The sequence below is a fragment of the Anabrus simplex genome, chromosome 2 (genome assembly GCF_040414725.1).
Source record: "Anabrus simplex isolate iqAnaSimp1 chromosome 2, ASM4041472v1, whole genome shotgun sequence".
In the NCBI taxonomy this organism is placed as follows: Eukaryota; Metazoa; Arthropoda; class Insecta; order Orthoptera; family Tettigoniidae; genus Anabrus; species Anabrus simplex.
In genome coordinates this window covers 608,050,084-608,073,836 of record NC_090266.1, presented here as the reverse complement: position 1 = coordinate 608,073,836, position 23,753 = coordinate 608,050,084, and the positions used below count along the sequence as shown (strand labels likewise).

The window sequence follows — 23,753 nt, the reverse complement described above, 5'->3', positions numbered from 1 at the left end:
TTTTTCCTTCAAAATATTTAAATTAGGCTCGAAAAGTGCTTTGTTAAATCATATGAATGCCTTTGTTGTACAGTACGCATTTTTAGACGCCGGACATAGGCTTTCATTATGCCGCTTTTTTTTCTGGCTGTACAATTCTATATTTCCACGGGTTTAATGACCACTAACCAGTAGTGGTTTCTGGTATAGCGCAATGGAGCAATGAACCTCCAGTTTATATCAAATTGTATTCATCTATGTAATTTTTATAACTCCCTTGTCAATCTCCAAGCACTTGCTAAGTCCCTCTATCCGTAATATATTCGTACTGGCTTTACATTCATGTGAGCTGTGCAAAGTCTGTGGCTGGATACTCGGCTGGTACGAACCCACTGCAAGGCGATCTGTTTGTCCGTACATAGGCGAAGGGAGTGGCGAGGTGCGGGGGTGGGGGGACGTCGGCCAGCACTAAGGCAAGATCAGGATATCGCAGAAACGGATATCTGTACTTTATGCGTGCGCAATATGCCACTCTCTCAAGTCTCTCACAAGTTATGTTGTTGGGGTGTGTGCCTGCCATCTGTTGCTCTTACGGGAATTTAACTAGGCAACAGAGAATAGTGCATGTAACTAGCGCTGGTGTTGAAAAGAATCATTACTACCAAAAATCGCATTAAAGTGCCAAATTCCAATTGATATCTTGTCCCAAATATATCAGTGCTTACTAAACATCTATTCATTTGCCTTCTTTGGAATAATTACTTTTTGGAGAGAAACTTAACTTAAAAATCATTGAGGCAAAGAATAGCGGCCAGGTAATACCAATGAAAACTTTTTAATATAGTTAGTACAATTCCCATGATGACATTGGAAGCAGAAAGGTGCTTCTCTACCCTGAAGAGAATAAAGACTTTCTAGCGCAGCACAATGACCGAGGATAGACTTAATGCTCTTGCTATGTTGTCAATTGAAAGGGACTTTGTTCGAGACTCTGCATACTTCAGTGAAGCAGTTATAGATAAATGTGCGTCCTTCAAGGAGCGCAGGATGGATTTTTTATAAAAGCTGTCTCCATAGGGTAAGCTGATTGTAAACATTTCTTATTTTGCATGTAGAAAATTTCGGGATGTAGGCCTACCGTATTGTCTGCTTCTCTCATATTTGATCACATTTCTAAAACTTCTGTCATCTTATTTTATGAGGTTACGGTCCACAACGGAAGAGGTACTGGGGGAGAGGGGGAGAAGAGAGGTTGGGAGGGGGCAGTTTTTTCTTCTTTTGAACCCCCAGTTATGAAAGTCACGCACAGCCACTGCCACTAACTTAAAATTGGCATCATAATACCGAAGAGACCCCGTAGAAAATTTGCCGGCAATACCTACTCCATGCGTCTCTAGAATACGACGATCCATCGGAAAAATATTCTTGCTGTCTATAAAACTGTTACTTTTACTCAGCGTCAGCTACACGCACGTCTCGCTTGCCGGGTTCGGCCAACTTCAGCGGCAGGTGATGTACAGGCCTAATCGCGGCCTAGGTTGTGGATGATGCTGGAGTTGTCGTCTAGTGATGTCCCGTATGTGGACAATTGGGGACAGATTGTAGGATCGAGCAGGCCAAAGCAACATGTTGACACTCTGTAGAGGATGTTGGGTTACAACAGCGGCATGGGGGTGTGCATTATCCTGTTGGAAAACACTCCCGGGAATGCTGTTCATGAATGGCAGCACAACAGGTCAAATCACCAGACGGACGTACACATCTGCAGTCAGGGTACGTGGGATAACCACGAGAGTGGTCTTGCTGTCATAAGAAATTGCTCTCCAGATCAGAACTGCTCATGTAGGTCCAGTGTGTCGATGCCGCAGACAGGTGAAACGCAGGCGCTCATCTGGCCTCCTTCTAACCAACACACGGCCATCACTGGCACCAAGGCAGAACCGTCTTTCATTGGAAAACACAACGGACCACCACTCCATCATCCAATGAGCTCTCGCTTGACACCACTGAAGTCGCAAATCGTGGTGGTTTGAGGTGAGTGGAATGCACGCTGCAGGGCATCTGGCTCGGAGCTTGTAGCACCTGTTGAGCGCATCTACACCAAAATAATAATAATAATAATAATAATAATAATAATAATAATAGTTACGGAGTTATCCGTAGTAGTTAGAGGTGAAAGAAGGTGCTGGGATGAATAGGTCTCAATCTACGAAATTAAAGTTAATTTAAAATTTAACAAGGTTATATTTTCTTTTCAAGATCAAGAAATAACAAAAATAACAGGTACTTAGTAGCCTAGCAACAAATCGAGAATGTACAATTACAGTAGTTACAGGATTTGGGCTCCGAGAGCCAGACACACAATTCTTGAGCTATAAGCCCAACTTTACCCGTATACAAGATTCAACCAAGGGGCAGAAGACCCCAATCATGCTCAAGAGCACTTGCTCCCAATTACATAGTAAAAGCCTCCTCGAGGCACACAGAAACAGTTTTTTTTTTGGAAGAGCAACCCGCTCTCAAAGTTCCAGCCTATCAAAGGCCACACCAAATTCCACCTTCAAGCTGTCCTCTAAGGACATAAACACAGGGGTAAAAATACCCAACCTACTGAGGCCGATTTAGTAAATAAACAGGAATATTACAAGGCCCCAAAATACAAACTTGAGTGGAGGCGTAACTGGCACTCCGTATATACTTAATTAAAACCTAATTTGGCCTTAGGCCGCTTATGCAAGGGCTAATCCCATACTAAAGAGGTGACACGATAGGAAAACTATTACATTACGAAACGAAGAAAAATGGTTGAGAAAACGTAGTCACCTCAAAACAATATGAAAGGGAGCTCGAGAGGGTTAGGCACTCTCTATCCCAATTTGTAGTTACAGAGGCAGAATTTAAATCAAGAGTCTTTTACATTTTAGAGGAAAGTTACATGGTAGAATGTTTCGAACCCGCCCCGAGGGTTAAACTGCTGAGCTGGCAAGAAAATAAGTTATAAGACGGCCATTACCTGGTGGTTGAACTGCTGCCCGAAGAAAGAGGCGCTTCCCGCCCCCTGCTACATAATTTACACAACGATAGGTGTTACTGAAGTGGCGCAGAGACCCGAAAATCAGCAGTTTATATACCCTCGCGGAACATTCGAGACCTTTCAGGAATGATAACACCTGCCCACAATCATTTTATTGGCTAACAACGAAAACCCCTACACCAGATGAAGAAGAAACACATTATTGGTGGAAAATTAATTAGAGAAATTCGGGATTGGTAAATTCAAAACAATGGGAAAGAGCAGGGTTATACAGCCAACCTAAACAATGACTGAAAGAAATTTAACAAAGAACAAACTTTTGAACACAAAATTTCTCCTAAAAAACAGTTCTTTCACTTCGCACTAGGGTGCACCATGGTAGTCCTTCAGTAGTGCCATCTAGAAGAGAATGTTCACACTTCTTACTACAGGCAAAACAAAATACATCGAAAACGACACAGTTCAGAACACTTCAAAATTTACTAGAAACTAGAGAATTAGCACTGTAGTTAAGTTCAGGCTTCCTCCAGTAGAGGAGTTTCAACTGGCGCAAAGTTTGAATTAGCGGCGCGGAGGTGTACCGCCCGGTACAATAATAATAAAATGAATGAGAAAAATATCAATATCGCGGCTGCTTCCCATCTAGGCTGGGAAATGAGATGGTTCACTATAGCAAAATATGCAAAATCAAACCTTACGTGAGGTAAACATAACTTACAGGTCTAACAAACGACAACTACGGAAGGGCGTGGAAGGTGAAAGGAGCGCTATTGAGGTCCGCGGGAAAGTATGAAATTATGGGGAAGGAGAGGTACTCGACATTCACCCTCAAACTATTAATTATTAACAAAAGAAAATGTTTACAAAATCAAAACAAAGCAGACAAATGACAATAGTAGGTGGCAACTCAGAGCACTAAATCAAAATATTTAAATGAACTTAACCAAAGTACATAATAAGCAGAAAATTAAGGAAATTGAAATGTTAATAAACATGAGATACTTTAAAAAACTTTAAATAAGAAAATAAAATGTTAACGGACAATATTGGTGAAAGCAGCGATCTTGAGGAGCCTCTGGCTCACAAAATTTAGATCATAGGAAGTTACGTTAAATGAGAAAATGCCGAAACACAAGAATGAATTAAATAAAATTAAACACAATGGATTGAGCGCTTACCAAGAGATACCGGGAACACCAGACACTCACGAAGCCGGCGGGGGCCAGAAATGGACAGATCACGATGTAACCAATAGGAACACCGAATTTCCCTGGATTCCCGTTTTTGCCAATTGGAAAGGTCATTATTCTGACCAATTCCATTTCATTACCTTATATGGCCAGTTTTTAAACTGCTGACGTAATTAGAATTACATCACCTAATTCCTCCACGTGCCAGTACATACTGCCCCAAAAGTTATGTACTGCACAGGTTTTACCAAAACACAATATTACAAATTTTCTTATAGTAAATAGGGTTGGGCACTATGTCCCTGTTTCGGAACACCGTACCGGTGCACAGTTATGTTCCACTATTCCGGAACAACGAGTGTCAATTGATCCGAAACATTCTCAAGCGAGACAGAGATACTGACTCGCTGTCCCATCAGAAGTGCTACTATGCACTGCCCTTCACCTACTAGCTGACTGTGCAGTGGGCGCACGGGATGCTGGACTGTAACTGCGCAGTAGAGAAAACTTCGAGAGGCAACATTACATGCTCCGCGCCAGCGGGAATGTGCCTGTACCGAACGTGCTGTGTGGTTGGTGTGTGCCTGTGTGTAGTTATGGCCAAGTCCAGCATAAACCTGCACGGAATGTGAACGAACAGTCTGAACACTGAAATTCGTGCCCAATAATCACGTTTAAGGGCTGCTTTTAGGTTAAGATTTTTCCGGTCAATATGAAATACACATAACATGGTTTAATGGCAGTACAGGTGTTTAAAAGTACCTAATTCAATCATATTTTCACCAGTTGAAATCGGCCTGTATTGTGAGTAATTAGGGCCAGGATATAACTTCACGGCACGTGAGAAAGCAGTCGGAACTCTGAATGAAATACGCACCCAAAAAACATATCTAAATTTTGTTTTTAGGATAAGAATGTTTTCATTCATTCTGAAATACACCGGTCACAATTAACACTGGCAGTACATGTGTTTACAAATGTCACAATGTTATTTTCACCAATTAAAAGTATACTCGCACAGTTGAAGAAACATTCGTCAGTGCCCTGTTCATGTACACAATATACAAACGGAACACAAAAATAATAATTAACCCATACAAGTGAAACACGAGGATAAAAATTAAACGCCATATACAAAGATTAAAAATAAAACCATACAAGCAGAACATGAAAATAAAACTTAAACACAATATACACACAGAACACGAAAATAAAAACTGTGGGATGTTTAAGTTTGAAATGCCTTGTCATTGTGCCGGTTGAAGTTCCCTTTGCAGACAAAATAGAACATAAATTGCATTTCACTCTGTCCGGTTTTCTTCTAGTAATAAAGTCCTGAACATGACTCTGATGCGACATTATGCAAGGTTTACCGTCTTTCGTACGACTTAATTACTTTCGTGCTGTACGCTCTTTGTACTTCGAATTCCTTCCCTCTCAACTTCCATTTACCTTCTTTAATATCTCAAAAATTTCCCTCAACACTTTCTCGGGGTTTGATATTAAAAATTAATTTGGACTTTAAGGAAACTTTGAAGCCTCCAAGAAAAATATAGGTCATCGCTTTGGAATTAAAAATATAACTGGATGAAAACATTGTTGTACTTTCGTGGTATTATGCTTTCGGCATTTCGCCGTTCATTTCTCTCAGCTTCCATTTCCATCTTTAATACCTCGAAAATTTTCCTCAACACTTTCTCGGGGTTTGATGTTAAAAATTAATTTGGACTTTAAGGAAATTTTTACGTCCAAGAAGAATATAGGTCATCGCTTTGGAATTAAAAATATAACTTGATGAAAACATTGTTGTACTTTCATGGTGTTATGCTCTCGGCACTTCGCTGTTCATTTCTCTCAGCTTCCATTTACATTCTTTAATATCTCGAAAATTTCCCTCAACACATTCTCGGGGTTGGATGTTAAAAATTAATTTGGACTTTCAAGAAACTTTTAAGCCCAAGAAAAATATAGTCATCTCTTTGGAATTAAAGATATAAATGGATGAAAAAGTGTTTACACTCCAGCACAGGGCAGCACACAGCCGGTATCGACAGTCGGACACAGCCAAGGCCAACTAGTCTATCTAGTGCGGCCTTCGACACAGCACGTTCGGTACAGGCACATTCCAGCTGACGCGGAGCATGTCATGTTGCCTCTCGAAGTTCTCTCTACTACGCAGTTACAGTCCCGTGCCCCATGTGCCGGCACTCTGTACCGAAACACTCCGCCTCAAGCTCCTAATGTTGCGGAACAACTGAATGTTCCAGTCTGCCCAACCCTAATAGTTAATAGTTCATATTTCCTAACATATAATTTTCTTCAAGTTACATTTAAAAAATTTCTTCTTCAGTGTCCATTTTCTTCATAGGCCTAAATATTGAAAATTTTAAATATTACACACAATTGATTTTTTGTCAAACAGATTAAAATGATGAACAATTTTGTCCTTCTTAATGTCTTTTTCTTGAATTTTTCCGGAATGCATAGGAAAGATACACACAATAATTTTCAAAACCCAAAATAAAATTCTGCAGTCCTCTCTTGATGACGCACAGGTCACAGAACTGTCCTTCATGAAACCAATTTCGAACAGTTCGTTGCGTTACTGTGGTGCCAACTGCCACTCGAATGGCTGCTGGAGACGCAGTCTGCTGTGCCAAAGCCATACGGCGAATCCAGCGCTCCTCCCTCTCAGTGGTGCCATGGGATGTCCGGAGCCCAGTCTTCTTGTTAGCGTACCATCTCGGACCACTGCTGCCAGCGCGCATGCACGGTCGAGACACTCCTGCCAAATCATTCTGCAATAGCGCGAAAGGAAAATCCACCTTCACGTAGCCCTATTATATGGCCTCGTTCAACCGCAATGAGCTGTTGATACTGGCCCTTTCATCGTTGAAAAGGCATTCTTGGCCCATTCACAGTCACTCTGTCCAGTCTCATTGGTAACTAATGCTGTGGCACACTACAGCCCGTATTTAAAGCAAACCTTATGTGCAACGTCATGGGGCCACTACTAGCGCCACGCTAATGCAATTTGCGGGAAATTTGAATCAATGGTATCTTTGAGATATATAAACATGCCTAGCAATATTTGTTAATCTTGCACAACCCCTTCTTGGTGTTTGGATATTTTTCCACCAGTGTAATAATAATAATAATAATAATAATAATAATAATAATAATAATAATAATAATAATAATAATAATAATAATAATAATAATAATAATAATAATAATAATAATAATAATAATATTTTTTGTTTTTTGCTTTTACGAGGGATTGTGGAAAATCTGCAAAAGACACTTGTGAAGGGTCCGCACTCCACAAGTGTGTGGGATTTTTACCGACTAAAAACCACACACCCTTTACCCACGATGTGTATAATCACTCCGGAACCGCTCTCGCATTACTTCAGGGTGATATCGTGCTTTGTCTTTCAGACGAATTCTTTCTTCATTTCTCCTTTACGAACGTTCGTATGCTTCCAAATCCTTCTTCTTCTGACGAAGGACGTTCTCCACGTACACTGCCACGCGTTCCCAGGATTCCTGGTTTCGCAGCATCACCGAAATAATATTATCTGTTGTCAGTTCTCCTAGTTCAGTTTCCACACATCTTCTCTGAATCGTCCAATGGCCGCATACAAAAAAGGTGTGAAATACGTCGTCAATGTCATCACAGTATATGCATGCTGCGTCACTCGCTCTGCCCACTTTATGCAGGAATTTCCGGAAATATCCATGCCCTGTTAGAAGCTGCGTGAGGTAGTAATTTACTTCACCATGGGCCCTTTCAACCCAGATATCCAAGCGTGGTATCAGTCGCTTGGTCCATTTGCCTCGAGGGTCACTTTCCCATCTGAGTTGCCATCGCCTCATCCGTTGACTGAAGGCACGCTTCTTTGCACATTTCTTTCCCAGCTCTCCTTGGGTACGTCAGATTTCATGTCGCTCCAATGCAAGTAGGTCTATTGGGGCTATTGCTGCCACCGTGAGGATTGCAGCTTCGGAAACCGTGCGGTATGCACATGCAATACGTAAAGCCACTCTCCGTTGTACGGCAGCTATCCTTCTTCGATACGAAGCAAATCTCAAGGATTCAGTCCAGATTTCAGAGCCATATAGGAGCACTGGCTGAACCGTCGGCATGAGAAGAAGTCGTTTACGGGATTTCGGAGCATTAATATTTCCCATTAGTCTGCTAAGTGCAGTCATATATTTTACTGCGTTGTCTGCCGCTCTCTGAATATGATTCCAGAATGTGAGCTTGGAGTCAGGTGTCACTCGTAGATATTTTGTGTCCGCAGATGTTTCAATCACTAACTCTCCAACAGTCATTGGTACAAGAGTTTCGATACTTTTCCTCGTCAGAAGAACTATCTCCATTTTGTGTTCGGCTAATGTTAGACTGTGGCTCATCATCCATTCTTTTATGCGCCGCATCACCTGGTTCAGTTTGATTTGAGCCATTTCAACATTACGAGCTACTATCAAGGCGGCCACATCATCAGCGTAGCCCACAAGCTTCGTGTCCTCTGGCATCTCCAAACGTAACAAGCCATCATACATTATGTTCCAAAGATCTGGACCAAGGATCGATCCACCGAGCTCGATAGCTGTAGTCGCTTATGTGCGGCCAGTGTCCAGTATTCGGGAGATAGTAGGTTCGAACCCCACTGTCGGCAGCCCTGAAAATGGTTTTCCGTGCTTTCCCATTTTCACACCAGGCAAATGCTGGGGCTGTACCTTAATTAAGGCCACGGCCGCTTCCTTCCCATTCCTAGCCCTTCCCTGTCCCATCGTCGCCATAAGACCTATCTGTGTCGGTGCGACGTAAAGCAACTAGCAGAAAAAAAAGGATCGGTCCCTGTGCTGCACCAGCCGTCAGGCGTTTTGTCTTTTCTCCATCTTCCGTATCATACAACAGAGTGCGATCTTTGAAGTAATCTCTCATTATGCGCATAAGATATTGTGGTAGCTTGAAAGTTTCCTCAAGAGCTACCAACATGTCGCTCCATCTTGCCGAATTGAAGGCATTCTTCACATCCAGGGTCACAAGAAGTGTCAATTTACGGGGATGATGGTTGCCCATTTGTGCTCTTTCTGTTGTATTCACCACCTCCCACACTGCATCTAGCGTCGAGTGTCCTCTCCGAAATCCATGTTGGCGAACAGATAGATCCCCTGCTAGTTGAACTGCCGAGAGGATTCTGGGCTGCAGAAGTTTCTCCAGGCCTTTGCCAGCTGAGCTGTGTCCAGCATACATAAGGGTCTATAACCGCCAAGTTTTCCTTTGCTGATCAGAACCAAACGAGCCATTTTCCATGGGGGACTAAAAACACCCGTTTGCAGGCAATGATTGTACATATTCAGCAACAGTTCTGGAAATAGTTCTGCTATAATAATAATAATAATAATAATAATAATAATAATAATAATAATAATAATAATAATAATAATAATAATAATAATAATAATAATAATAATAATAATAATAATAATAATAATAATAATCACACGAAAAAGTAGAGACTGGAATTCGAACCTCAAATGCCAACTACAGTATCTGACACAGGCTGAACTATTATTCTGCTGGTCAGCCCATCGATAAATCAACATACTTCTATTAAAATGCGGCAGCTCTCATTATCTGTTTGTTCCCTTCCATTAGGAATCATGTTACACTTAATGTAACTAGGAACTAACATGATTTGTGCATAAAACCTTAAAATAATGTGTGTGTGTTTAATTAAGTTCAAGTAGGTAATAACAAAATAAAGGAATTAATGCACCTTATCTCTGTGTGAACTCCTTACCTAAGCTATTAATGGACCAAATCTGTATATATATAAAATAACTTGTCCCGACTGACAGATTCATCATCGCCCAGCCAAAACTACTGGACATAAAGAAATTAAATTTTGGGGATATATTCATATTAAGATGTAGGTGCTCACTAAGAGAGGACTTTTGGATATTCCGTCGCTAAGGGGGTGAAAAGGGGGGGTGAAATTTTAAAATGAGTGTATCTATATCTCAAAACTTTAAAAGTTTACAGATGTAAAAATTGGTATTTAGAATCTTCTTTAAAAATAAGGAAACGTGTATCTTTTTGTTTTCAGAAAATCCCAATAGGAGGGATGAAAAAGGGTGAAAAAGGGGTTGAATGCCTTTAATCAGGATACCGTTACTTATATCTCAGAAACTGAATATATTACAGACTGGAAAATTGGTACTTTTGATCTCTTTTAAAAATAAAGAAACACATATTTTTTGTTTTTGGAAAATCCAATTAATGGGAGGGTGAAAAGGGGGGTGAATTTTTAAAATGAGTGCATCTATATCTCAAAACTTTTAAAGTTTACAGATGTAAAATTTGGTCTTTAGAATCTTCCTTAAAAATAAAGAAACACGTATTTTTTTGTTTTCGGAAAATCCCAATAGGAGGGGTGAAAAGGGGGTTGAATGCCTTTAATGAGGATACATATATCTCAATAACTTAAGATATTACAGACCTGAAAATTCGTGTTTGGGATCTCCTTTAAAAATAAAGAAACACGTATATTTTTTTGGCAAATCCAATTAATGGGAGGGGGGTTGAAAAGTGGGTGAATTTTTAAAATGAGTGTATCTATATCTCAAAACTTTTAAAGTTTATAGATGTAAAAATTCGTATTTAGAATGTCCTTTAAAAATAAAGAAACATGTATTTTTTTGTTTTTGGAAAATCCCAATAGGAAGGGTGGAAAAGGGTGAAAAAGGGGTTGAATGCCTTTAATGAGGCTACTTATATTTCAGAACCTGAAGATATTACAGACCTGAAAATTGGTATTTGGGATCTACTTTAAAAATAAAGAAACAGGTATTTTTTCGTTTCTGGAAAATTTAAATAATGGGGGGTGAAAAGGGGGGTGAATTTTTAAAATGAGTGTATCTACATCTTAAAACTTTAAAAAATATAGATGTAAAAATTGGTATTTAGAATCTCCTTTAAAAATAAAGGAACAAGTATTTTTTGTTTTATGTAAATCTCAATAGGAGGGGTGTAAAAGGGTGAATAATGGGTTGAATCCCTTTAATGAGGATACTTATATCTCAGAAACAGAAGATATTACAGAACTGAAAATTTGTATATGGGATCTCCTCTAAAAATAAAGAAACACGTATTTTTTGTTTTTGGAAATTTCTACTAATTGCAGTTAAACAGGAGTGACAAATTGGGGTGAATGTTTTGAAAGACTATATCTACAGAATATCTGAGAAACGTAAAATGTTACAGGTGTAGAAAGTGGGTATTTGGAATCTCCTGTAAACGTAAAGAAACATAGGTGATTTGTTTTTGGAAACTCCTCTTAAGGGGAACTAAAAAGGGGTGAAATTTTAAAATGAGAATTTCTACAGTATATCTCAAAAAACTTAACATGTTACAGAAGTGAAAAATGGTACTTTTTATCTCTATTAAAAATAAAGAAACGTGTATCTTTAGTTTTCGGAAATACCACTTGGATGGAGGGGGCGGGGGTAAAAGTGACTGAAAATGGTGTTGAATTCTTTAGTTAGGCTATTGATATCTCAAAAATGAAAATGTTACAGACGTGAAATTTGATATTTGGAATCTGCTTTAAAAGTAAAGAAACACGTATTCTTGGAAAATCCAATGAAGGGGGGGGGGTGAAAGAATTGAAAAATTAATTGACTTAATTGTATGAGAATACATATATCTAATAAAAACTAAAGTTGTTACAGATGTGAAAATTAGTATTTGGATCTCCTTTGAAAACAAAAAAAACGCATTTTTTGGCGGGAACCATCCTGGGGGGGGGGCGGGAGTGAAAAGGAGTTGAATTGCTTTCATGAGGACATATACATCAAAAACTGAAGAAGTTAGAGTCGTAATAATTGGTATTTAGAAGATCCATTATTATTAAAGAAACAAGTATTTTTGCCAGAAAATTCACTTAGGGTGGAGAGTGTGAAAGGAAGTGAAAAACAGTGAATTATTTTTATGGGGATACTTATATCTCAAAACTGAAGGTAATAGACGTGAACATTGGTATCAACTTAACGGCAGTGGGGTGCAAAAGTAGATGAGACCAATTGATTTTACAGTTCATAATGTACTTATAAGGAGCCTCCGTTGCTCAGGCGGCAGCGCGCCGGCCTCTCACAGCTGGGTTCCGTGGTTCAAATCCCGGTCACTCCATGTGACATTCGTGCTGGACAAAACGGAGGCGAAACAGGTTTTTCTCCGAATACTCCGGTTTTCCCTGGCATCATTCATTCCAGCAACACTGTCCAATATTTCATTTCATTTGTCATTCATCGATCATTGCCCCAGAGGAGTGCTTGGGGAGCCGGCACAATTCCTATTGTCGCCGCTAGATGGGGCTTTTTTCATTCCATTCCTGACCCTGTCGAATGACTGGAAACAAGCTGTAGATTTTCGATGTACTTATTCTGATCATAAACCGATCATTTTTAATCTTTCCTGGGTTCGTTTTCAACAGCCATCTTTTCCTTCGGAGAACGTTCTTTGATTACAGTAGATACTCCTGACATATAAATAAAAATTTAAACACATTTGAAATGAACAATAGGAATGAGATTGCCCGTCAAATTGTTCACCTCTATAATAAGGCCAATAATACACGGAAGTATGTCATTCGTATCGCCAGAAATCCCGCACACTTGCCTACGCGCGACAATGGTGCTGGTCACATTGTAAACAATGACAATGGCAGCAGATGTAATTTACCACCAAGTAGCGGTCTTGCATCTTGCTGTGGGGTCCAGAACATCTATAATAATAATAATAATAATAATAATAATAATAATAATAATAATAATAATAATAATAATAATAATAATAATAATAATAATAATAATATTCTGGACCGTCGTCAAATGCGCGGACCGCACTGGAAACAGGTCCTGGACGGGTAATGACTAAGAATGCAGTCCGGCCGCGGGTTCAGTACCGCCAAGGCACCCAAGACGACACCACGCCGGATTTCCTGAAGGATTTGATCCATATTAAAAATGCTTATAGGAAAAGATGGCAAAGATTTAGGGACCCAACTGACCAGGTGGAATACCTGGAACTAGCCCGGGAAGTACAAAATTGATTGCTGGAAAGAAAGATTGAAAAATGGGAGGAAACATGCCGTAATCTATTAGAAAACGAGTCAGATCGCAAATTTTGGCGGATTCTGGCAGAAAACGAGCCAGATCGCGAATTTCGGTGAATTATATATCTAAAACAATAAGCATTAAGTTATAAATTTCAGTATAATACCGTAGCGAAGTACGGGTATCTTGCTAGTACTATATAAGAAATAAATTGACAATGCTTTTCAATACAATCATCATCATCGTCATCATCATCAGTTAACTGTCTGCAGTTTCCGAGGTGCGGTGTATGAGCGCTCGCCACTTCAGTCGATTCAGGTACCATTCTTCTTCCTGTACTTCGTTCCAATTCACTCTTCTATGTTCTAGATCTTGTTTGACTTGTTCGATCCATCTCCTTCGAGGGCTGCCTCTAGGTCTTTTGCCGTCTAAGGTTTTCTCCAACCATTCCTTAGCTACTGAGCAAGAATCCATTCTCATTACATGGCCATACCATTTAAATCTGATTTTATTGTGGTATCACATCACTATTCTCTTATTCGAATCTCTTGCCAAATCCTCTCGTTGCGGAACTTATCTGTCCTGGTTTTTTGTAGCATTATCCGGAGGAATTTCATTTCTGCACTTTGGAGTCTACTTTTATCTCTGCCTGTGATGATACAAGTTTCAAGGCCATAGGTTATTATGGGCAAGAAGTAAGCTTGATAAAGTGTTCGTTTGGCTGGTATTCTTAGGAAAACAAAATACACAAATATACATATTTAAAAAAGTTCAAACATTTAACAGTTGGCTAAATTTCTAGAAAAAAGAACTTAGAGAATTAGAGTGGGTGAAGCAATATCTGATCTTGCAATGATTAAGAGGGGGTCCTGCAAGACAGTACTGTAATATTAGACCTTTTTGTTTTCTTATGCATATGAATGATATGAGTAAAGAACTGGAAAGGCTTTTTACAGATGTTATACTGTATAGAGAAAGAAGTTACAGGATTGTGAGCAATTACAAAAGACATTGACAATATTGCGAGATGAACAGCAGAAATTGGTATGGTGGTAAACAGGATGAGAAGTTAGGTTGTAAGCTTCACAAAGAGGAAAAGTCCTCTGAGTTTTAAATACTGTATTGATACAGTAAAAGTACCTCATGGGAATCACTGTAAATACTCTGTTAATAAAAGAAAGAATATTTCCTGATATAATGAGGTTGTAAATTAATGAGGTTGTAATAAATGGTTACAGATATCTTCATGTGGTTATGAAGGTATTTAGGTGTTGTAGAAAGGATGTAAAGGAGAGGGCATATAAGTCTGTGGTAAAACCCCAATTAGAGTATGGTTGCATACTGGACCCACACCGGGATTACTTGAAACAAGAACTGGAAGAGATCCAAAGTAAAGCAGCACCATTTGTTCTGGGTGATTTCTGACAAAAGAGTAGTGTTACAAAAATGTTGGTAACTTTTGTCTGAGAAGACTTGGGAGTAAGGGACAAGCAGCTTGAATAAGAAGTATATTCTGAGCTATCTGTTTGAGATATAGTGTGGAATGACATTTAGTAGACGTATAAGCTTGAGTGGGGTCATTAAAGATACGAAGGATCACAATATGAAGATAAAGTTGGAATTCAAGAGGACAAATTATGACAAATGTTCATTTATAGGAAGAGGAATCAGCGATTGGAATAATTTATACAGGGAAATGTTTGATAAATTGCCAAGCTCTTTGAAATCATTTAAGAAAAGACTAGGTAAACAACTCATACATAATTTGCCACATGGGTAACAGGCCTGAATGCAGATCATTGATGAATTGTTGGAAAGAGAGCAACAAGAAGACCCAGATCAAAATGGATAGACTTGATCAAGACCAGTATAAGAAGGAACTTAGAATGGAACAGAATTGCAGAAGAATAATGATGAAAGGAGAAAGGGAGGTTGAGAAATACCATAAATGCCCCAACCCAGATTTAGCTGGATAAGAGAAATGATGATGATGATGATGATGATGATGATAATGATGATGAATATTAGGTGAAATACAGCAATATTTATGTAAATTAAGGCACTATGTAGTTACTGTCTCTTGTTTCTAACAATCTTGTAAAGCTGCAATTATATTCCAGAAAATACAACGCGCCAGTGAATTTGTCTCTGTACCTATTTAGACTATTTCATTTTACAACTGAAGAAAATGCAATTCCTTGATCTGCTGTTACCTAAACAAGAATTGATAGAGGTTATTACATTACAATTTCTAGCCCATGTTCAGGAGATATTAGCAGCCGCTAATGTCCAGGATCGTGGACGGTTAGACGGTCCACTTAGAATACTAGATACAGCCAATACTCAAGTGTCTCCCAAAGTAGGCAAAAGTAAGGATGTATCTACACATTCAGTTGAGCTCACAGCTCCAGATCATCAGGATAAGGAACGATAGGAAGAAAAAGATGTTCAACGTACAACACCATACTGATGTAGAGGGTATTGGAGATGCCTCATATCATGAAATCACACCAAACCAGTCGGTGGAGCAATGCCGTGGAATGACATTAGTAGATGTAGTGGAGCTTTTAAAGCTCAGGAAGGTCATAATTTGAAGATAAAGTTGGAATTCAAGAGACAAACTGGGGCAAATATTAATTTATAGGAAGAGGAATTAGGGATTGGAATAATTTATCAAGGGAAACGTTCAATATGTACGGAAGTCTATAACTCCAGGGCAGCAGATCACTGGCAGAAGCAAGCATCTCACAAGAGTACCCCTGCCCAACACCTATCATAAGGCACAGCAACTGATATGGGCAAAGGAATACTGCCATTAGACACTCGAAGCATAGATAGAAGTTGCCTGGACAGACGAGCCGAGGTACCAGTTGGTACTTGCGGATGACCAAGTACAAGTGTGTCATCAATCATGAAGCAATGGATCCCCCTTGCAAGCAGGGTGCAGGCCGGTGGTGGTGGTATCCTCTTATGGGGACTGTTCACACAGGATGAATTGGGACTCGTGGTACATCTGACAATGTTCCTCACTGATGAATATTACAGGAACCTGTTGGCAGATCATGTTCAGCCCTCTGTTCACCTCCAGCACCCTGCAGGCAACCTGTACCTACAGTAAGAAGGTGCTCCAGCCCATCGCTCTTTAATTGTGGCTGACTGGTTCGATGAGCAGTCCAAGAGGAACCCCAATCTCAATCCCATTAAGCATTCCTGGAGTGCTATCTAGAGATACATGCATGCCCTGGACCCTGTTCCGATCAATCGTCATGGATTATGGGAGGCTGTGCAGCAATCATGGGTCAGTATGGCTCACCCAAAGCTTCTGGTGTCTTATGGAGTTCATGACATGCCACGTCACTGCCGTCATCAAGATAAAAGGAGGTGCTACACGCTACTAGCCAGGTATCTCTACTTGAGTGTAATTGTTGAAATGTTTAAACTTATATTTATGAAGTGCTCCTCTTGTGCTTCCACTTTCCTCACTAATCCAGGAGTGCAATGCATCATCCTTGATGTCATACTAGCTGGCTTGTTTACTGGTCACCTTCCATTATGTCATATTCCACTGACATCATCAACCTTCACAGAGCTGGATTTGTAGTCTTCTTCTTCTGTTATTATTATTATTATTAATATTATTATTATTATTATTATTATTATTATTATTATTATTATTATTATTATTATTATTATTATTATTATTATTATTATTATTATTATTATTATTATTATAAGCCTTCGTGGCTCAGATGGCTGCTCATTGGTCTCTCACCGCTGGATACCGTGGTTCAAATCCCGGTCACTCCATGTGAGATTTGTGCTGAACAAAGCGGAGGTGGGACAGGTTTTTCTCCGGGTACTCCAGTTTTCCCTGTCGTCATTAATTCCAGCAACACTCTCCATTATCATTTCATAGCATTTAGCAGTCATTAATAAATCACTTTGGGAGAGGCGACCCCATCGTATTAATAGCCTGTATATTGTTCATTCATTATATCCCTGACCTGGTCAAAGACAGGAAAATATGTTGTAGGTTTTCATTTTCATATTATTATTATTTCTTTGGAAATGATTTAGATGTTTAATGAAAATTAGTAAATAAATTATATATTTTAATAGAGATTGAATTTTGTACAGTGAATAGTGGAGAATCTGTTAGGTGTGTGTGATGATTTGAGGTTATTCTGGTTGGCTCTTGTCATGATGTGTACTTCTATTGTCTTTCCTACATTTAAGGATTTTCAATTATTTTTGATCTGAAATACTTTAAGATCTGTGCTGACATCTGTGAAGAGGCCTTTAAAAGATGTCTTGAACATATACGGATTCTACTATAACAAAAAAATCCAAGTTCTTTGAAATTAAGGAGAGACTAAGTAAACATTTGGTAGGAAATCTTCCACCTGGGCAACAGTCCAAAATGCACATCAGTGGTTCATGTTGTTGTTATTATTATTATTATTATTATTATTATTATTATTATTATTATTATTATTATTATTATTATTATTATTATTATTATTATTATTATTATTATTATTATTATTATTATTATTATTATCCTGAATATTTTTTTTCTTTTCTTTAATTAAGGAGGCTTCACAGTGTAGAGCAGCGTGGCTGCCACTTACCCAGAGGCCATGGGTTCAATTCCCGGCCAGGACAAGAAAATTCACCTAGACCTAAGACTTGGCACGAGATCCACTCAGCCTACATGATTACAATTGAGGAGCTATCCTACGGTGAGATGGCAACTCCGGTCTAGAAAACCAAGAATAATGGCCAAGAGGATTCGTCACACTGACCATGTATTGCCTTGTAACCTGGAGATCAGGGAAGTGTTACAGTGGAGGGGCAGAGCAAGAGGTTAGGTACCGATAGGGAAGGGGAAACGTTGAGTAGAGGATAGGAAGAGGGAGCTGGGCCAGGGTAGCCTTTTGGTTTCAGCAGTTGTTGGTATATATCAATTAAAATACTTAATTCTATTCCTTTCTTGCCAATACATCTACAGTTTAACACTAACAATTTTATGTTATCCTTACTTGACTTCATGTTTCCTATTCTGTCATCACTGCTCACTTTTTTGCTACTTTCTTTACGTCGCACCGACACAGATAGGTCTTATGGCGACGATGGGATGGGAAAGGCCTAGAAGTTGGAAGGAAGCGGCCGTGGCCTTAATTAAGGTGTGAAAATGGGAAACCACGGAAAACCATTTTCAGGGCTGCCGACAGTGGGGCTCGAACCCACGATCTCCCGGATGCAAGCTCACAGCCGCGTTCCTCTACGCGCACGGCCAACTCGCCCGGTCACTGCTCACTAGTCCACTCTGTTGCCCTGACTGTACCTCCCTATAACTCCTATAAACAAACCCCCTAACTTACATGTACCATAGTGGTTCAAGTGAAGGCCATCTGAGCATTGATCCCTATCTCCCAACCATCCATTACGATCTACAAATCACACTTCCAATTTCCCAAATACTCATTCTGTACTCTCATTTAGAACTCCAATCACACTCCAGTCAGTACCCATCCAATACATTATCCCACTGATAACACTCTCTGCCCTTAAACTTCTTATGTATTTTCAAAACCAGATCCCACACATCCCCAAATATGTTAGTACCTATTCTTGCTTGCCGTAAGTTATTGGTACCAACATGGAAAATGACCACCTTCTCCTTAGCCCCTTCCCTCCCTTCTATTTTCCTCAACACCTGCCTTAATGTAATTCCTGAATAACACCTTACCATGGCTCCCTTTCCTCCACACACTTTCCCCACATACCTAACAATTGAGTCACCTATGACCAGAGCCTCAACCCCACCCTGTTCATTAGTTCCCCTCCTCTCCTGGTCTCCCTTAACTTCCCTGACACCTGCAGAACCTAGATCCTCCTCCCTTCTTTCCTTCTCACTACCCTGGCCCAGCTCCCTCTTCCTATCCTCTACTCAACGTTTCCCCTTCCCTATCGGTACCTAACCTCTTGCTCTGCCCCTCCACTGTAACACTTCCCTGATCTCCATCTTCCCTCTGCTGATCTACCTGCCAGTGTCGGCGCGTGACTTTCATCACTGGAGGTTCAACAGGAGAAAAAATCCTCCCCCCGAAATCTCTCTTCTCTCCCTTTCCCCCGCCACCTTTCCGTCTCCTAAAAACCTCCTAAAAAGATGACAGAAGTTTTAGAAATGTGATCAATTAGGAGAGAAGCAGACAATACATGCCGAAATTTACCACATGCAAAATAAGAAATGTTTCGCAATCACCTTACCCTATGCAGACAGCTTATACAAAGAAATCCATCCTGTACTCCTTGAAACGTATCTATAACGGCTTCATTGGAATCCGCAGAGTCTCGAATTAAGTCCCTTTCAATTGACAACATAGCAAGAGCATTAAGTCTATCCTCGGTAATTGTGCTGCACAAGAAAGTCTTTATTCTCTTCAGGGTTGAGAAGCACCCTTCTGCTTCCGATGTCGTCAACTAGATTTCGAGGTTTTCATTGGTATTACCTTGCGGCTATTCTTTGCCTCAATGATTTTTAAGTTAAGTTTCTCTCCAAAAAGTAATTATAGCAAAGAAGTGAAATTAATAGATGTTTAGTAAGTATTTATATATTTGGGACAAGATATCAATTGGAATTTGGCACTTTAATGTGACTTTTGTTGGTAACGATGGTTTTCAACACTAGCGCTAAATACGTGCACTATTCTCTGCTGCCTAGTTAAATTTCCTTAAGGAAAACAGATGGCAGGTACATACCCCAACAACACGACTTCCGACAGACTTGAGAGAGTGGCATATTGCGCATGCGTAAAGCACAGATATCCATTTCTGCAATATTCTGGTCTTGCCTTAGTGCTGACGGATGTGCCTCATCACTCCCTTCGCCAAGGAAAGTACGGAGAGATCACCTTGCAAGGGGGTTCATTCCAGACACGTATCCAGCCACGGAACTTGCACAGCTCACGTGAATTGATAGTCAGTACAAGTACACTGACTGACAGAGCAAATGCAACACCAAGAAGGAGTGGTCAGAACTTTATGCCAATTGCAGGGTAGACTGACGTCACTGAGGTATGCTCATGATGTGAAATGCGCCGCTGTGCTGCGCACGTAGCGAACGATAAATGGGACACGGCGTTGGCGAATGGCCCACTTCGTACCGTGATTTCTCAGCCGACAGTCATTGTAGAACGTGTTGTCGTGTGCCACAGGACACGTGTATAGCTAAGAATGCCAGGCCGCCGTCAACGGAGGCATTTCCAGCAGACAGACGACTTTACGAGGGGTATGGTGATCGGGCTGAGAAGGGCAGGTTGGTTGCTTCGTCAAATCGCAGCCGATACCCATAGGGATGTGTTCACGGTGCAGCGCCTGTGGCGAAGATGGTTGGCGCAAGGATATGTGGCACGTGCGAGGGGTCCAGGCGCAGTCCGAGTGACGTCAGCACGCGAGGATCGGCGCATCCGCCGCCAAGCGGTGGCAGCCCCGCACGCCACGTCAACCGCCATTCTTCAGCATGTGCAAGACACCCTGGCTGTTCCAATATCGACCAGAACAATTTCCCGTCGATTGGTTGAAGGAGGCCTGCACTCCCGGCGTCCGCTCAGAAGACTACCATTGACTCCACAGCATAGACGTGCACGCCTGGCATGGTGCCGGGCTAGAGCGACTTGGATGAGGGAATGGCGGAACGTCGTGTTCTCCGATGAGTCACGCTTCTGTTCTGTCAGTGATAGTCACCGCAGACGAGTGTGGCGTCGGCGTGGAGAAAGGTCAAATCCGGCAGTAACTGTGGAGCGCCCTACCGCTAGACAACGCGGCATCATGGTTTGGGGTGCTATTGCGTATGATTCCACGTCACCTCTAGTGCGTATTCAAGGCACGTTAAATGCCCACCGCTACGTGCAGCATGTGCTGCGGCCGGTGGCACTCCCGTACCTTCAGGGGCTGCCCAATGCTCTGTTTCAGCAGGATAATGCCCGCCCACACACTGCTCGCATCTCCCAACAGGCTCTACGAGGTGTACAGATGCTTCCGTGGCCAGGGTACTCTCCGGATCTCTCACCAATCGAACACGTGTGGGATCTCATTGGACGCCGTTTGCAAACTCTGCCCCAGCCTCGTACGGACGACCAACTGTGGCAAATGGTTGACAGAGAATGGAGAACCATCCCTCAGGACACCATCCGCACTCTTATTGACTCTGTACCTCGACGTGTTTCTGCGTGCATCGCCGCTCGCGGTTTTCCTACATCCTACTGCGTCGATGCCGTGCGCATTGTGTAACCTGCATATCGGTTTGAAATAAACATCAATTATTCATCCGTGCCATCTCCGTTTTTTCCCAACTTTCATCCCTTTCGAACCACTCCTTCTTGGTGTTGCATTTGCTCTGTCAGTCAGTGTATATTACGGATAGATGGACTTAGCCAGAGCTTCGAGATTGACAAGAGAGTTATGAAAAATACGTAGTTGAGTATAATTTAATACACATTGGAGGTTCATTGCTCCATTGCGCTATACCAGAAACCACCACTGCTACCTGCAGTGATTCATATCGACTCCTCAAGGATACCTCTCCTGGGCCCACTGCCTGAAGAAAACCCTTAGTCTTCCTTTCCTTTCCCCTTAAATTAGCCCACCTGTCTTCCACAACTTCTTCCCCTCCTTTACCGCCCTCTTGCCTACCTACTGTTTCCTGTACATTGATTGAAGGAGACCTATCATCATTCCTATCCTCCGTTACAAATGTAATTATCTCCTTCAAACTCGCTATCACTTCCTGCATCTTCTTTAGTTCCCTTACACACCCACAGTCCTCTCTCAGCCATTCTTTTATCTTATCAAATGAATGTGAAATAATATGGAAATATCAACAGAAATAAAATATATATGCTATGAATAGAAGTATGTATCTCTAAGGAAGGAAATGGTGTATACTATACAAAGATTCCGCTATAATAATGCAAGCAGGAAGCCAACTGATAAAATAACAACACTACAATGATTCTACTTAGACATATCCTGATTATAAAATACTAGAAATAAGAGGCTAACTATAGAAATGTGAGCTACACTCAATACATATAAGCATCATCATCATCATCATCATCATCATCATCATCATCATCATCATCATCAACTCAAAAAATTCCACAAATTATTTAATGGTGAATGAATTAAATGATAATTTTAATTAAGTAACAGAAGTTATTTACCAGTCCAGCAAATGATTTTATGTAGTTCCTTCCAACGGACAAAATTCTCAGATTCTTCAATGTGCTTATTCCTGCTATTTTTTCAATCATGTTTGTAGAGAGAGATAATTTCCTGAAATAAAAGCAAGTAGTGAAAAACAACATGATGAGCATTTCACTCTATGCACTCACCTAATAAACTTTGGATTCAATACATGCACTACAGTTTATTACAGTTTTCTGCAATCTTTTTTCAGTGTCAGAGATGAACCTGCCTGAAGCTGACCTCCATTCTTGTTACATAAATTTTAAATTCTTGATGTTATTTTGATAACATAACTCTTACCGTAAGGCATAATTCTAATGCCGGTAAATTAAATGCCACACAGTCAGAAAAACATACATTAAAGATGGAGATCTTAACCAAGGCAACTAAGATACCCAGGCCATGCTGCTCCCTCATCATCACCTCAGATGCCATGTCACCACACAAGATAGTGCAAGTGAGCACCTTGCTTCAAACCCTGCCATTTCATGTCAGGGACCTTGGCTGTTTGCGTGTTGTTCTTTCGGTCACTTCATCCCTGTTCTTGATGTGGTTAATAATTTCTGGATATAGTGTTGTGATGTATCATTAAATCTGGGTGTGAATTACATGACAGTGACTGAATATGCTGTCTACTTGTTGTGTCCCACATTGTAAAAGTAACCATGCTCCTAAACATCCCATCACTACATTATTGTTTCCTAAAGATCCCACTAATGATCAAATATGGCGTAGAGCTAGCTATTCACAGGAGTTATTATAAAGATACTAATTTGTCAATGGTATGCATCAAACATTTTGATGAAAGATATATAGCACGGGGAGATTCAAGGACACAATCTGATGGTTCTGTGCTAACTGTGAAATGGGACTGTTTAAAATTAACTAATGATGCCATACCCACAAATTTCAAAACCTTGCAGGCATATACACCTTATTGAAAGTTTTACCTCAAGAAAAAAAAATATTTTGAACAAAGACGGAAGGAAATAGAAGAACGTATTCAGGATTTCGAGAATGAAGAGAAACTACTAGACAACATTATTGGCTTCAGAGAAATAACAAGGAATTTTGCAGTGAAGTGTAGATGTGAACTGGAAACTCTGTTTGCAGAAGTAAGCTATAACCAGCTAAGTTTATTTACAGTTTGTTTTATGGAAAAACCGTTT

At 40.4% G+C, this 23,753-nt stretch overlaps 1 pseudogene; it reads right to left on the bottom strand.

The window, feature by feature from the left end:
- Positions 1–23,753, bottom strand: part of LOC136862945 (dynein axonemal light chain 1-like) — a 122,529-nt pseudogene that overhangs the window by 30,483 nt on the left and 68,293 nt on the right.